This window comes from Ceratotherium simum, chromosome 9 (assembly GCF_057802395.1).
Source record: "Ceratotherium simum simum isolate JZ-2026a chromosome 9, ASM5780239v1, whole genome shotgun sequence".
Lineage (NCBI taxonomy): Eukaryota > Metazoa > Chordata > Mammalia > Perissodactyla > Rhinocerotidae > Ceratotherium > Ceratotherium simum.
The window spans coordinates 29,964,546-29,978,187 of NC_141908.1; positions in this window are offsets into that span (position 1 = coordinate 29,964,546).

Consider the following 13,642-nt stretch of genomic DNA (forward strand, 5'->3'; position numbering starts at 1 on the left):
CTCTTAAAGGATACTGGAATTGGCACAGCAAACTATTGTTCCATTATTTTGGACAAATCCAACTACAAATTCAGCCCAATTTCAAGGGAAAGAGAAATACACTCCACTTCTTGATATGAGGAATGGCATGTACACATAAGGAAAGAATTGTGTACTGCCTCAGGTCACAATTCGTGTCACTCTCTCATGCTAAATATACTCACCCAGGATCCCAACATTTCAGCTCACTCTGGCATCAGACTCAAGTTTTTAATGCAAGATCTTGTCATCTAAACATAGTTTATGTCCAGGAACAAATGAGGTTCCTCAGATGCAGTCCTTCGGGTGCAGAGACCTGTGAACTAAAAATTGCATATCATCTGCCCCCTAAATCCCCAATAAATAATGGTGAGGCAAGAATAGGATAGGCTCTTTAGAGACTCCTGCTCAAAAAAGTGGAAAAAGGAATGAATATAACAATTTAAGTGTCCCATAGCAATTCTGAAATATAGCCAGTCATGTGGTCCCAGTTCCCTCTGCTCCAAAAGCAAAGAATCTTTCTGGATTTGATCCCAATTCTGCTTCCTTCGAATATTTCTCTATGGCTCTTGGTTCTGCCCTCTGAGTCATCCTTCCTTTTCCATAAGAAATGTTCCACATTTACAGCTGAATAGCTTTCTTACCATGCCTGCTGCTTATGTAAGGTTGGGGATCCTAAGACTTCTTTTTATCTTTGTATTGTCTTAGTCTCTTTTCTCAGACTGGAAACACTCACTCCAATAAATTTTCTTAAAAAGTTAGTGGGTTTTCTAGGAACTTTATTTCAGTTGACTCCATTAGACAAAACTTGCACCCACAGATACTGTCTAGACAGAATGCTCTCTGCAAGTCAGAATGCTGTGAGACAATACACTAAAACTTCTTAGAAACTTTCTTGTTTGAGTTAGAAGGTCTTTGAGGCACTGGTTCCAATCTTCTGGATGTTTTCAGAGAGGATGTCATAGCCATACATTTGATATAATCTTAATTCTAGGGTACAGGTTTTACTGCCATCTCCCTGCATTTGATCTTTTTCTTGAGGCTCTTTTTATCCTGAGGACATTTTGCCAGGTAATAATAAATAGTATAAGAAATAGTATAATTTCAACATGCCCTGGATTGGATTTTTTTTGTTTTAATTCTAGTGTAAACTGAAAAGTTCCTTTTCTGTTTTCTCTCTCTTTTCATATACTTTATCATAGATAGCTTAAAAAATTCTACCTGGAAATCTCCTCTGCCAAATCTACAAGTTTATCCACTATATGTTCTTTCTTCCATGTACTGGCAGACAATGGTGCTACCAAACATTCCATCACTACATAACACAGGTTGTGTTTTTTACCAGCTTCCAACAACAATTTCCTCACTGCTAGTCACAAAGCCAATTTCATGTTTTAGGTTTTTGTTTTGGCAGCATCCCACACCTAGATACCACAACAGTTACAGTTGTCTATTGCTGCATAACAAACTACACCAAACCTAGTGGCTTAAAACACAATTTTTTTTTTTTTACAAATGTATTATTTTTTATGATTCTCCAATCTGGATTGGGCTCAGCTGGGCAGTTCCTCTGCCTTATGTGACGTCTTCCAGAGCTGGAATGTCCAAGGTAACTTCTTCCCTCACATGCCTGGCCCTCAGGTGGGATGGATGGAACATCTGGCGTCTGGCTAGGCATCTCTTTCTCTCTCCACGTGGCTATATTGTGCTTTCTCAGAGCGTAGTGTCATCAGGGTAGGTTGACTTCTTACCTGGTGGCTAGCTTCTAAGTGAAAAAGAACAAGCTGCCAGCCCTCCTAAATGCTAAGTCTGGAAGTGGCATGGCATCAATTCTACCACATTCTACCACAAGGACAGCCCAGATTCAATGGAAGGGGAAATAGACTCCATCTCTTACTGCGAGGACCAGCATACATACTTATAGTGACTACATTTGGAAACTAACACTATTAAAATTTTCCAATTCTTGAAAGTTGATTCATGGAAATAAAGGAGCTTTTATTGAATATCTTATTCAAATTGAATATCTTATTGAATATCTTATATCAAAAAACCTTCAGAAATTCTTTTTATTTCTAATAATTTGTCTATCAGTTCATTTCAATTTTCTCTGTAGATAACCTACCTTCAGAAATTCTTTTTATTTCTAATAATTTTTCTATAAATTCTCTTCACTTTTTTGTGTAGACAATCATATCGTCTGTGGCAAGGACCTCCAATACAATCAAATCGCTGTTTTGGCTTAGATTTAATTATTCACAAAATAATCCAAACTATTCATGTGTTTCTATCCTAAGTTAACTCTAGAAGTTACATTTTAGCAGTCCCTACTAATGTAAGCATGTCTGGGCCAAACATATTCTTAACAAAAATCATTTTGAAAAATAAGTATCTGCACAATATTTAGAGAAACATATTGCATTCTTAAGAGAATATCTGTACTCAAATATGATCGCTGTAAAAAGACTAAATGTAGCAATTCTAGTGTTACTCTCTGAGGCAACTGTGTTTGTGTCAGTACAGATAATCTCTGTTTTAATAATGCCTCATTTCAATATGACATAATTTGCAAATACAACGACCAAATATCTGCTTTATGTAAACCCTGATTTAAAACATGAATCAAGGATCAGAGCACTCGTGTTTCTCAACTTGCCTCCGACCCCTACCAGCTTTATGACTTGTAAACATTGCTTGACCTACAAGATTCTCAGTGTTGCCATCTTTAAAATGGAACTAATAATTATTGCCTTGTCTATGGGAGGCAATGACTATGAATATAGAATCAAAAGATTTATATAAGCGATATTTTAAATTATAAGTATCCCAAAATACATATAAAATATTATGACATTTTTGTAACATAGAATTTCTCACATAAGGACAGGATATTTCCCAGAAATATTTGTTTGCTGTCCTGTTGCCGTAATTTCCTTGAGTGCACAGTTCCAATGCATGAACTTGTCACAGTATTTTCATTGCTGACCCAGAGGAGGAGTTCTTGGAGCCTGAGATTACATTTGGGACATCTAGGAGAGCTGATGAAATCTCTGCTGTCCTTCTGTTTTCTTCCTGCTGTTGTTTGCTTTTACTGTTTTCTGTTTATATTTCAAATTCTAGTTTTTCTGTGAAAGAATTAAATGAGAATGTGTTTTATTTATTCTGCTCAGATATTCTTGATATATGTATTTTTAAATCAAAGGACTCAGGTCTTTGAACTATTAGAATTTTTCAGCCATTATTTCTTCCAATGACGTCTGTCCCCAATTCTCTCTCTTCTTTCTTTTTGTAATTCCTGTTAAACTTCTGTTGGACCATTTCATTAGAGCCCCTGTGATTTTTTTTTTTTACCTCCTTTGATATCTCCCATCTGTTTATCTCATATCTTCCATCTGTTTATCATTCTATAATACATTCTGGTTGATTTCCTCAGATCTCTCTTCAAGTTTGATTTGCTTCTTTGCTCAAGTCTGTATTTTTGCTTTATCTTTTTTTGTTGTTATTCTTTCATGGTTTCAGTTTCCTCTTTCTCGCTAATGACAGCAAGCATATTTATTTTATATTTTTGCTCACATATTTATATAGTGTGGATTGTGACTACAATAATAATTTTCCTGAGTTTTTTGTAGCTGATGAATCTCTTTTGCCATAGTTCAACTCCTTTGTGTGGGTTATAATTGTTTAATCCTTAGCTTATTAGGGATGTCCACAAATATTCCAGTTCTCCTCTCTTTTGGGACACGGATTGTATTTCCCTGCATGCATTAAACTTAGTTGTGCTCAAATGACTCTCTTTAGACAGTAAAATGTAAAGAGAATTAACTTGGGTTGTTTACTTGTAGAAGTTTTAAAAGCCAGAACTTCATTCACCATGTTCCCTTATTCTTTCCTTGGCCATCATATGTGTCAAGTTGGAGACTCAGTCAGCCTGGGTCCTATGAGGGCTAGAGGACAATGATGACTGAGTTCTCTACCAACCCTAGCAGGACATGCAAGATGAGTCAGATTAAGATGACCTATCCTGACTGAATTAGCTTATCTTCACCATGGTTTGTGGGTTCCCTTTATTTCCCAGATTATGAATGGATTCTGATAGGTATTTACTTTAAGTTCAAGTTTGTATTAAAATTGTCCTGGTTATTAGCATCTCTACGGCTTTATAGTGGGGAAAGAAAGCCTTTCAATATTAGCTAATTTGACCATGTTGCTGGAGGCCAGCAATTAACCTGTTGGTCATTCAGCTTGCAATTTTAAATGCATTGCTAATAAAAGGCATAAAACATGCATATCATATGCAGTCAAATCATGCTTATTACACTGAACAAAGGAAAGAGCAGGGTACTGAATTCAAAAGAGATGCAGAGTCAAACTTCCATAATTAGGACCATTTGGGTAGATTGGTTTTGACTTGATGAAAATTCTAAATTATTGTCCACTTTTAGAAAAAGGGATGTTTATTTTTAAGTGCATATGATTTTTTTCAAATTATTTAAAAGGAAATTTCTAAAAGTTCTTTGCTGAAATAATTAGCATCTTACCCTTGTAAATAAAAATCTAAAATTCTCAAAATCAGTTTATGTACGGTAAAGTTAAATTTTAACTAAGTTTAAGATTAATTATCAAAATTTCCAAAGAGATTCTTCTTGGATAGTTTGTGTTGGAATCACCATATTCTTTTATAATAGATTTTCATTCTTCCTCTCTGATCTATTCCACCTTTTACTCCATGACTAGCACACAGTGGACACCTTGTATATAGCATCAAACTGAATTGTGTCATTTTGGGTTGGTCTTATACTACACAAAAGTAATAACTAAAGTGTGAGAGGGTTAAGTGAACATCTCAGTGGATTTTGACTAGTGGATTAGTAGAAGAGTGAAGACTGGAATACTCTCAGACATGCTCCCTTTTAAACAGGTATTTCTAAAACCACAAAGGATATATTTTCAGAATTCAACAAGTTATTTATAAGAATTTCAAAATTTCATGTCTTCATTTTGGTAATGATTTAAAAAGTTATATGAATATATTCTGAATTTTCTGAATTTCCTAACCAATTTTCTTTCACCCCGTGATTTGAGAATCAGTTTTTGCATGTATCTCATTATCAAGGTGAGGCCAACCAGTCCCTCATTAATTGTCATGAACCAATGGGACAAGAAGAAAAGCAAATGGTATTAATGATGTATTCATGCCAGGGAAGGCCAAACAGCATCACAGTGCAACAGTGATCATATAACACATTAGCATCGGCATGCCACATTCTACTAAACTAGCGCACGATTTAGTTCCATGGTCCACTGTGAGTGACCCATTTAGTTTTAGCAGTCAACAGTTCTTTCACATTTAATTAATGTTGTTAACTTACATTTTATTGGTTTTGTTTTATTAAATTTGTTAACTTGTTTAGGTTTTATAGTGGTAGAAAAAGTTAGATGCATAAGAAGGTTATTGCTAGTTTAATAAATTTAAGTCAACACTGAAGGGTCAAAAGAATTATATCCTTTAAATGGAATCTATATAATACTCAAGTTTGACAAACATTGTACTATTTAAAATATCAACTCAAAACAGTCTACTGTAAGTGTGTTGGAATATTTACATTCATTACCTCAGTTTTAGGTCTGATATAAATAAAATCATCAATAGACACAAGGAACAAATGTTGATTCTTTCTCTGTACTAAGGATTTCTCATGTTACTGAGGCTAAAACAGAATTGGAAAATATTCCTCCCCTATGAGGTCAGTAAATTCTAATCAGCCAGTTGTCTTTATGAATACTTTCACTTATACAAGTGGTTAATTATTGTTGGTCAAGTAACAACAGCTTTCAGGCTGACTACCATTTAGAGTTTAAACAAAAATCCACCTTGAAAACACTGCTTTTAAAAAATGTGAACATCAAGGGTATTTCTCTTTCAACTGCAGAGAAAAGTCCTTTCAAACATAAAAATGATCACTGCCGTTTGGTCATTTCAGCACCAAGATAGAGCTGGCAATCAAAGCTACTGTTAATAGTGAAGACAGCCTCGAGCGGTTAAGGGATCCAGGAGAAGGATTACTTTTTTAGGGTAAATAATACTCCCTGTGACCAGAGATTCAGACATTGAAGGCCCCATACATCAAGTTGATGGCGTCATTTACATGAAGTCTCTACCGCGAGCAGCTCTCTGACTTACACATGAAAGAAAAAACGCTTCCCAAGCCCTGTTAAAATTCTGATTAATAGGTTGGGCAGGTACAGAGCCAAGATTTGCAATGGGCTGCAGTGGGTGCTTTGTCCAGGACCATGGATCATTTAGGATGAATAGAGCCCTCAGTGATGGAGTCAACAGCATGGCTCAGGCAGCAACTTGAAATGCAGTCTTAGGATTTGTTTGGCCCTGCAGTTGGCACCGCAGCCAGCAAACACTCCAGCTGGGCGGCAGAACCCTGGCCAGCCCTCCTCACCTGATCTGCCAAGTTTGGCAGGCGCTCTCCTTTCACTGTCCAGATTCTGAATGTGCGTGCAGTGAAGGGAAAAGATGTGGTCGTGCTTCTTAAGGGTGAAAAAGTTGGAAGAGACTGGTTGCGTGTTTTCTTTTGTTTTTTAATACACTCTGGTTTAAGATAAGTCAGCCTGCGACGAAGAGACAAGCTTTGACTACAGAAAATAAAGAAGGAGTACAGCCCCAAGAAAAACAAATCTGCATAGGTGCTGTAGCAGCTGAGTATTTGCAATATTTATTTTTTGTGAAAAGGAGTGTGAGGCTTTAGCAATAGAGGGAAACCATACAAGTTCAAGAGCACGGATACTCTAGCCACTGAGTCTTAGAGATACAGCTGCTGCCTGACGCTGCCACACAAAGAACCTGGTTGAAAGGCAAAATGGTTTCAGGTTTTCATGCTGTGGTCATTAGACATGTGAGCCGCTCTCTGAGCGTGTGTTGGGCCTGGGAAGCTAGGCACCTGTTGCCGGCAGAAACACAATACGCTTATTGATTTGAGAGGGCTGCATAGAGTAACCAAAGAGGACACACAAAAATCCAAAATAATAAATGGACCCATTACCCAATGACGTTGCAAAGGGGCCTCTAAAGAAAAGCCAGAGATCCAGATTACTTTATCTAAGGTGGTACAAAGCAGAAAGAATTGTTTATGATCGATTTGAGGAAGGGCAGGGAGAGAAGAGTAAGGAGGGAAACAGTGCTTAATAAAAAATGGTGCTGTACTTGAGACCATCTAAAAGAACCCCTTCTGATTTATCTTCTCCCGAAGCTGCAGCAGCAGCGATTGAAGTGACTATAATAGCCCAGGAGAAATGTTGGTGCTATTAGTTGGGTGATTGATGGAAGCGCTGCCAAAACAGCTAGGGAATTTGTCAATGTGTTTTTTGAAGTTTGTAAATGATGACACTGGCAAAATGTAAACAAACTCAGCTCCAGCAGACACGTTACACAGTCCCCAAAATGAGACTTCCAGAGACTCATTTCCTGGCTTGTTCCAATTAGGAATCATCAGCTGGAATAACATGCTCTGATTTCTTAGGCCAGGGCAGATGGGTCTTGTGCAACACTCAAGATTTAAAGAAAGGCATCAAAGTAACTTGTGTTGACTCACCCAAAGGACTGGACTGCCATTTTGCTGCAGAGCACCTAGCAGAAGAAAAGCAAAAAGGCCTAGAGATATTTGTAACCCAAAGACTCAGAGTCCCATAACTCCATGACCATTGTACGAGTCACATTAATTTTTTAAAGTCAGTGTTACTAACATTACAATGGTTCAGGCTCCCATCAGCTCAGTGAAGCAGAGACAAGATCCAGAAAAATGGAACAGCAAGTAAGAAGGCCTCGAGGGGTGAAGGAACAGGGTGTCTTCAAGAAAGACACAGAAGTTCAGGAGGAGAAGAATAAGATAAGGTCACGGAGCACTGTTAGACTACGTTGAGAATTTTGATGTATGTCTTTAGACAAAGCCATTGAGAGATTTTAGGCATGGAAATGACATCCTCGATTTACATTGGGAGAAGATTACTCCACCTGAAATGCATAGAATGTATTGGGGGAGGCAAGTGTGAAGACGGGTCAGAAATGGAGTTATTGGAGTGGTCTGGCCGAGAGATGATGTTGGATTGGACCAAGAATATAGCGGCAGGAATGGAAAGAGGAAACACATTAGAAGGACGCTTGGGAAGTAAAAATCCATAGGCCTTGATAACTGAGTAAATATGGAGAAGGAGAGGGAGGGAGGTGTCCCTCCCAGTTGTCAGGTGTTATTGTCAGTGGTATGAATGGAGGTACCATTTTTTCACACAGATAATTTTCTCAGTAAGCTGGAGAAAAGGGTCGAAATAGCAGGTCCATGGCATTACATTGCCTCGTTAATAAGAAACAACACAAAGCAGGAAAATGTAGATATTTTGAACAAAGCCCTGGACAACAGGAAATATATTGAAATATACATCACCAACATTTTTTAAATTTTCTTCAAAAACTTAGCAGCCTGGGGCAAAAGAAATATGAGATCTACAGAACCCCTTGGAGAAAGAAGGCAGGCCATGTCAACTACAACAGTGATTATTAAAAAGAACCAGAGAATCAGAAATTATATCCACAGAGGATACAGAGGGTACCCCAAAAACACAAAGTTTAACAGAGAAAAGCCAGTTTCTATGAAACAGAACAAAATTTTTAATTATATATTGTTCTGGAATAGTTTGTAGGGCCAGGGCTATGAAAGCAAGAGAAACAAGAACCCCTAGCTAGGTCCATTCTCAAAACAACATTCTCACTTTCCTATTCAGCAAGTGGTAAAATTAGTCTTAATTTTGTTTTTTATATTTTTAAAATATAAGTCTTCAAAAAAAAATAACCTGAAGTAAGTTGTATGTTTCCTGACAAGCTAAGTCAAAATGTTTTTCTGTTTCCTAACAAGAATTTTCACATTGTAAGTTTTTAATTTCAGGAAAAACATATCTCTACAAATCTGAGAAGAATTTGCTTAAATCTCCTTCAGTGCCAGCACCTGGCTGAAATTCCCCACCTCCAGGCCACCCCATTTCCAAGGGCACATTCTACAGCCATCGGCTTACTGCGTTCCCAGCACGATCCTGGATTCAGAGCACACCAGTGCCCAAATGTCCAAGGGATTCAAAAAGAGAGATGAGCTTGTCAAGATATTTTTATTCTCACTTTGATGCTGCAGGGACTTAGTTGCTTTGGAGAAGGGACATCCAGACAGACTTCCAGCAAGGCAGTGACTGGCACTGAAAGTAACTAAGTCTGTCAAAGACTCTTTCTGTGGAAAAGCAAAAGAAAAACATTTACCATTGAAACAAACTGAAAGCACGTCAGAGTGATTGGCAAGCTGACTCCTCAAAAGAAGAAATAATTATTGCTTGATAATGGCAGCTTACGTCAGATTTGTGCATTTTGGGGCCACTATTTGGGTAACTGCAGGCTGCCTGACATCACAGGAAGTCTTTTGTGGCTTCCAAAGCAAAACTGTGAAGTGGCTTTGGCCCTATCATTTTAACCGTGGCAGCCTCAGCAGCAGTGGCACGTAGCATGTACCTGTCACATGTCCATCCCTCCCACCTTTAACCAGCAGACAAAGCAAGTTAAAAAGAGAGAACCTCATGGACATGTAGTCATGGCAATTGCTATTTTTGACTAGACTAATTTTTCCAGGCATAGCAATAATCAATATTTGCACAATCTATTTCAGACAAAGTTAGCTTTTCATTTCGCTGGATTCTAAACCACACCTCCCCCTCCAAAAAAACATGCAGTCCCTGCCTTCTAAAAGTTTTGAGTCCTTTACTAAATATATTTTTTCACTCTTTTGGGTTACTTCTTTTTTGTGGTCTTCTTTTGGGTTTGTTTGGGTTTTTTTCTTAAGTTTTCTCTGGGAGTGCAAAAGAGAGAGAAGAAACTTGAATGCAAATTGTTAAGGACTTGGCATAAATAAGAAATATCCAGGGAAAATGATTTGTATATTGACAGTAACTATCTCAATCTATTCGTTACATAACCCGACTCGCACATTTGTTAGTCACAGTTGTCAAAGGACATCTCCTTTTGACTCCTCCAGTCATATGGGCGTACTGATGTATTTGCTCATTAATTTAACTATTTCAATAAAAAATTAATTACTGACTACATTCCAGGCATGGTGCAAGGTACTGAAAGACTTATTTCAAATATATATCTCTGAGTGTCTCTAGAAGATCAGAGTGTTTTATATGCTACTTTCTGAGAGAAAAAGAGGTCTGTACCAGGGAAGGATTTTCCCCTAGAATATGGAAACCATATCATCCTTTGAGGGAGACACTGCTAAGTACCTACCCAATGTCCATTCTCCCTTCTTCCTTACTAACTGAACCGATTTTAAATAGAGTAGAAATGTGCCTAGCTAAAATACCCAATTTCCCAGCCTCCTTTGCTACTAACAATGGTCACTTAACTCAGGTCTGGCCAATAAGTTGTTGCCAGAAATCTCGGGTGAGGGCCCTTTTTTTCTTGAATAAAGGGGAGTAGGGGAAAAAAACACAGTCTCTACCATCATCAGGGTAAATGCGCCAGCTTTGGGCAACCTACCGTTAGACTTCTTGAACATAAGAAAAACAAAGTTCCTTTGTTTAAGGCACCATAGCAGACTGCTACTGCTGTTCCTCAAAACCATTTTCTCTTCTTCCTGAGCACACAGCTAGATTACTTTTCCCACCCTCCCTTATAGTTAAACATGGTTGTATGAGTGTGGTGAAAGGGACAAGCAGTACTACACAACTGGTCCACATAAATTTCCCTTGTGTATATCTACACGCTCTTCCTACTTCTGTTCGCTGAAAGTTGACATCCAAAGCAAACTTGGAAGACACACATTGAAGGTAAGTGATAACAAAGACTCTATCAGCGTGGGTCCCTGAGTGATCGTCAGAACCCACCACACCAAACAGGAACAAATGCTTTAGACTTTCACGTAAGAGAAAATAAACTTATAATACGTTAAGACAATGAAATTTGGGGACTAATTTGTTACAACAGCTAAAATTATCCCGAATCTTAACATTATGCTATTTCAAGTAGGATACTGCTATAACAAAACTCCAAATATTTGGCATTGGGTTAGCACTCAGGTGATGGATGGCTAGAAGGTTGGAGAACTCTGTTTTGTTTTCGCAAGATAGTTGATAAAAAGGGCTGTCTGCAAAATCTGGAAGGCAGACCAGGTGTCTACTGAGACTAGCCCCAGGGGAAGTTTAAATGGGAGAATATGTTAGCGTGTATTCATTGCTATACGCTGCTTATAGCAAGTTATTGTGAGGAATATTGCAGCTAAGGCATAAAGTGAGTCCAGAAATTTGAAGGCTTACAAGGTTGGAAAAGCCAATGGCTGCTGAACCCTAAAAAAGTATGAAATAAAACGGAAAAAGACTTTGAGTAGATAAGGCCCATTAATTCTTAGCAATTGAACAAAAGACGCAAACTGTTTCAAATGACCACAAAACAGCCTCCATTAAATTGAGAGAAAGAGACATTAAGATGAGGATGCAGTGAAATAAATCAGACTTGAGACCTATATCTGAGAAAGACTTTGGTTGATGATTACTGGCACATGAAATTAACTTGAAAGCACATAGCACAGAAGTCTAGTGAGTTTTTTAAGGAATCGTATTACCAAAAAAATTCATGAACTTGGCCAAAAAAATGAAGAAAAGTAAAACTAGCCTATGACTGTAAAAGGAGTCTTGGCACCCCAAACTTGCACTAGCAGAGAGCATGTTGCAAAAGCTGTATTGGCCCCAAGGAAGGTAGACTTACCAATGACTCACTACATATGAACAGGGAAAATAAGAACCACAAGTCAGGGAAGAAGACCTCAAGGGCAGATCAGGAGAAGAAGAAAACAATGAAAAAGGGAGTTCTGTCCTGAGAGTGAAGCCGGGGTCTGCTCAGAAAAATCCTCCTCTGCTGAGCAGGGGGTCCTCACGATGCTTGCCCAGAAAGATTCCATTCTTGAAATGGACCACCGACCACCCACTGGGCCTCCTATTCTTCCCTTTTCTAAAGGAAATTTGTCTTGCAGTTATCCTGTTTTCATCCAGTATTGTATATCACCTGGTGGGATGAGGAGATTTTTTTTTCTTTTTTTGGTTAGAGGTGGCTGGAACTCATGGAGACATATCTGTATCTGATTAAGGCAATGGCTTATCACTCAGAAATTATGGACTTCGATCTGGAGACAATAACTAAATGGTATTACTAATTTTCTTCTTTGGGGAGAGGCTGAGTATGATCTTTGACTAGAAAAAAGAATCAAAACGCTAGCTGTTTATCAAAACATGTTTCTTCTTCTCTCTACATTCCTCAGCTTAGCATTGAGATGATAAAGTAAAGAAATGAATCAGACTTGAGATTTATGTTTAAGAAGCAACTTTGGAAATGGTTATTGGCCCATAGAACCACCTTGGAAGCAAATAGGAATTTGTTTCTTCTTCTTCCTATTTGTCTCAGTTTCTGTTGTCTCGGTGTGGTCATGGGAGTGAGTTCCGTTCAATGTAAGTGACCACTGACCACTTCCAAACTTGATCCAGAAAATCCCCCCACACATTTTCCTCCATGCTCTTAGCTGATTACTGGAAACCACACGGAGAAGATGGCAGCACCTATGTCAGGGTTTCATGCTTGACATCTTTCAGTAGAGCCTCAGCCCTCAAGTCCCATGGACCGGTAACACCTACACGAGACTGATAAATGAATAAGAAATGAAGTTCTTTTAATTTAGCGACTAAAACCTTGGGGTTTATCCTAATACTAGCGTTTCCTAAACACTAACTAACATGGGAGCTAGCATTACCCTGTGCATAGTCACACAATTCCTAACTAACACTCCTTTGATGAATGAAAGCTTTTGCTCAAATCTGTTTAGAACCATAAGTAGTGATGTCTGGATAGCCTGCATGCAGACTCGGGAGAAGCAGAAACCATGAATCTTTTCTTTTTCTCTCTTCTCTTTTACCTATTTACTTCATGTAATATACTATTTCTCCCATACTCATTTTAACTTTTATCAGTTTACAGGAATTTTCTTTGTGATTTTCCTATTGTATTAGAGAGGTTGGAAAATGGTCTCAAATGCCAGTCAGAGACGTCTAGAGATTTCACTGTGACAACTCTCTCAACCCTGATGTTAAGGTCTGAGCAAGAGCAGAAGCAGAGAAAACAATCCAAAAAATAGCAGCTGCAGGAACACAGATTGGCAAGGAGACATCTGAGCAGCAGGGAGAACAATTGGATGGGACAGAAGAGATAAAAATCTGTCCAAACCCTCAAAGGAAGTTTAGAATCAGGTGGCTCCACTTGTGACAGAATGTGAGGGAAACTTAAGAAAGGCATGCTAAAGGAGTGTCTGAAATTATTATCCCTGAGGGTTTAGAGAAAATATGTGCAACTATATGTAAACCCGCTATTAAAAGCAAAGAGCCCAGGGGAATTGGGATATGTGTTGTTCCAGAGTTCTTCACATTTAACCCACCAGGCACAAGAGGAGTTGGTAAGGATGGAGAGCTAAATGCCTTGATAACTGCTGGATACTATACACTAACTACAGATTGATGCACAAATCTAAGCCTTTCCAGTTGC